At 28.0% G+C, this 4,484-nt stretch overlaps 1 pseudogene; it reads left to right on the forward strand.

Moving 5' to 3' along the window:
* LOC108722047 (uncharacterized) overlaps positions 1–4,484 on the forward strand; it is a 56,754-nt pseudogene that overhangs the window by 50,796 nt on the left and 1,474 nt on the right.

A 4,484-nucleotide genomic window follows, 5' to 3' on the forward strand; every position in this document is an offset into this window, starting at 1 on the left:
GAAAATGATCTAAAGTCAACGCCCGACAGACTTCTTCCTGTGTACGAGCGACTCAGTACAGCTTCCTCAGTGTCGCTCGTACACAGGAAGAAGTCTGTCGGGCGTTGACTTTAGATCATTTTCAAAATTTCTTTCCTTGATTTTGATTAATTTTTTAACGCTAGTTTTCTAATTACTGTCTCTCAATAAAGACCAACTAAATCAAAAAGAGACTCACTGTGTCTGACACTGACTGGCCAACTTATCAGAAACCGGTTTTTGAATTATTAAGAGTAATGTTTGCGATGCGGTGTCTTGTGATCAGGGTAAGCTTCCTAACTTTCGGAATAATTAATTATAATTTCAAAAATTTTTTGATACATTAGTTTTACATTTTCTTTATTTCGAGATTTTCAAAATTTCTTTCCTTTTTTCTTCATTGCATTCTTATCTGGATTTAATTCTGGCATTTATACTCTCGAGGTGGGGAAGATCACCATGACTAGTTAATATTTGTTATATTCTATATATGTGAGTTTATGTTGTCTCTGAAGAAGGCTAAAAAATGAGCCGAAACATGTAAGCGCTTTAGTAAAATAAAGAAGTTTTACGCTAGATAGTCGTGTTATTTGCGCAACGTCTCCCGCGCTTGACTCCTATTGCCCTTGTTCTTTCCTGGTTTTCTATTATAATATCAATTATGATAAATATTTCTTATCTTTGAATTAATTATTTGTTTAGTAATTCTTTCGTTATACAAGTCATTTTTATCGTGCTGTTTCACTTTTAGACCGAAACAAGAGGTTTAACAGGTCTTGTCAAATTTGATAGAGACGGTTTCCGAAGTAACATAGAATTGGATATTGTACGTTTGACTGAAGATGGTTTGATAAAAATTGGTGAATGGAATAGTACAGGGGAAAATATCGATTGGCTTCCAGAAATCAGTACTCCAAAATCAGAAGCTAAACTGAACATACAAAATAAGACATTTGTAGTTTTGATATCACTTACACATCCATATGGAATGCAAAAAGAATCAATGACCACGTTGAGCGGTAATGAGCGTTATGAAGGTTTCGCGGTAGATATCATACAAGAAATTAGTCAAATACTTGAATTTAATTATACCTTGGAAGTGGAAGGCGATTATGGATCTTTAAAAGATGGAAAGTGGTCTGGTATGCTTGGAAAAATTATGCATAATGTTAGTATTGAATGTCGAGGAATATAATCAAGTATAATACAATAAAATATAAACAAAAGTTTACATTAACATAACAGTATATAATATAACAATAATATGGGATCCACAAATTGAAGATGTAACACTTTTACAGGAAGCAGATTTGGCCATCACGGATCTCACTATTACATCGACACGGGCAACTCACTTCGACTTTACAACGCCCATTATGAATTTAGGTCAATAAATTTACTGTAATAATTATTGTAAATAAGCTAAATGAATTAATTTGATTTTTGCCATCAGTATACATATAAAATCATTTTTATTCTTAGTCTAAAGTAAAAGACATAATTTTACAGGAATTAGTATATTATACAGAAAACCAACTAAAGCACCTCCGAGTCTATTTTCATTTTTATCACCATTTTCAAACGACGTCTGGATTTATTTAATGGGCGCTTACGTGATAGTATCGCTGTTACTCTACATAATCGGGAGAATATGTCCAGCAGAATGGAGTAATCCTTACCCTTGCATCGAAGAACCTGAAGTACTTGAGAATCAATTTTCTTTTAAGAATGCTTTTTGGTTTGCGATAGGCGCCGTTATGCAACAAGGGAGCGAAATTGCACCCATGTGAGTGAAAAATAATTTTCTCAATTGCTACTATATTAATGAATGCTATTAATTAATATGCCATTAATAATATCGCAAATATTATTAATAGCTATTAATTAATGTTGAATGAGTTATTTCAAAGGTGAAATGTTTAAATACTTCCGTAAAAAATATAAAAAATATATTTATTGCATTAGTTAAATAATTGATTGAAACACAACACATCTAATTTTTAGATTACATAGGTTTTTGTTTATCTATCCTTTGCTTCAACCAACTTTATACTTTAAATTCGCATTATTTTCATTAATATTGTATTTATTAGTTTTTGAGAATTTTATATATAAGTTAAATCAAAAAGATTATATAAATATTATAAAAATAAAATAAAATTAAAATATTTACAGTGGCATTTCTACAAGGATGGTTGCAAGCTGTTGGTGGTTTTTTTGCTTAATTATGGTATCAAGTTATACAGCTAATCTAGCGGCGTTTCTAACTGTAGAAACTATAACATCGCCTTTTGATAATGTTGAAGAATTAGCAAAAAAAAAAACTATAAAATATGGCGCAAAAAAGAAGGGAGCCACGCTCAATTTTTTTGGAGTAAGTATAATAAGTAATTACGTATGTAGCGATAAATTTTTCAAAATGTTTTCAAAGTTTATTATTTTTATAATGCATATTATACAAGAATAATCTCAAACGTAAAAAATCTTAACTCAAATAACTGTTTTCTTCTGTTATCATCCATGTTATTCGTCTCGTATTTTTCGTAAATATTATTAATCAGAAAAAAATTCCAATAATAATTTTTACAACACATACAACAGTCATTTATTATAAATACAATAGTAAATAATCCTGCACACGACACAATTAATTAAATAACTAACATAATTAGTTAAATAGCTTTTAATAATATGTATGAATGAAATAATATTGGCAAAGTAATTATACTTATTGTTAGTTGTAACTTAATTTAATAATTTTTCATACAATTATTAGTATTATCAGCGTTTGTTGTATATTTAACAATTTTTCCATCCCTTGTAGAATTGTAATTACAATTTTTTCTATTAAATAACAGAAAACAGTTTTAAAGTAATAGTACTTCGACTAATTAAAGTCTACAAAATATTACTTACTAATAATATTAGTATTTTTGAGAAAAAAATAATTTAAACTAATACACATAAATGCATAGTATTATTAAAAAATAAGCATGATAAATGTGTAAGTCGTACTCTATAATTCAATTTTTTGTCAATTCCAAGGAAAGCAATCACTCGACATACAGAGAAATGTACAACTACATGATGGCAAATGAGAACGACGTACTAGTCGCGGAAAATGAAGATGGTTTACACAAAGCCAAAAATGAAGAATACGCCTTTCTTATGGAATCTGCTTCAATAGAGTACTTATTAAATGTTTAAATATATATTTTTATTCATATTACATGTATATATACATATTATTATACATATATGTATATTGCTCTAGATATTTGACAGAGAGACATTGTGATGTGACGCAAGTAGGAGGGCTCTTGGACGAAAAGGGATATGGCATAGCAATGAAAAAGAGTAAGTTTTATCAAAATATCTCTGCATTAACTTATATGTAATAATATAGTACAGTCGAATATTTTATATTTTCACAATTTAAAAAATTGATTTCTTTTTCTTACCATACAATTAATATTTGATAAAATTTGATATTATCAAATGTGACAAAATCATCAAGATCGAAAGAAAATTTGAAAAAAGATCGACAAAAAAATGTTTAAATGTATAATATATATTTGCAATAAGTAATACATATTGAATTACCAATATAATATATTTTAATAGCCAAATAATAAAGAAATATTACAAAAGACACCGTCCATTTTGCTCTATTAGATGTCACTATGTCGTCTTTCCTTTTCTTCTACGACTTGAGAATACTTAAAAGTAAAAATCATAAGGTGGATTTAAATATGATCAGGTATAATACATAGGAGTAATACAATTTGTGTTAAATATTTATTTATTATTTAGTAATGTATTCACTAAATAAATATCTAAAAGAGACATGACTCTAAAAAATAATCACTAACATTTGAAAATTTCTTACCGATTACAAAGATATTACCTTTTCTTGCAAAATTTCTTACTGATTACAAAGATATTATTTTGCAAAATTATAAACTATAACAATACAATGATCACGCAAATAACAACAGTTGTTACTCTTTCTTGTAGTTAAAGGAATATTACCTATCGTACACTTTTCTAGAATATAAATTTAACTATAAAAAAAAAAGGCTAAAGAAACCAAACTGAATCTATTATGCTAATACTCAATAAAACATTAAATTACAAACATTTCGATCATTTTATTATGATCATCTTTTCTAGAATATAAATATACTGAAGAGATTAATTAATGCGTTATCAATATTATCATATAAAACATTGTTACAGATTCGCCATTTTTACACAATTTAAATTCTGCTGTGTTAAAATTATCGGAAGGCGGCATCATTCAGGAAATTAAAAAAAAATGGTGGACTCAAAAAAGAGGCGGAGGGAAATGTCAAGTGAGTATATAAATGTGATTTTTTTCTATTATATATGTATAAAACGTATACATCATATTCATCTAATCTGTTTGTTATACATCGCTGTTTAGGAAAGCGCTGGAACCGGTT

The sequence above is a fragment of the Mycetomoellerius zeteki genome, unplaced genomic scaffold, assembly GCF_001594055.1.
Source record: "Mycetomoellerius zeteki isolate Tzet28-1 unplaced genomic scaffold, Tzet1.0 scaffold191, whole genome shotgun sequence".
Taxonomy (NCBI): Eukaryota; Metazoa; Arthropoda; class Insecta; order Hymenoptera; family Formicidae; genus Mycetomoellerius; species Mycetomoellerius zeteki.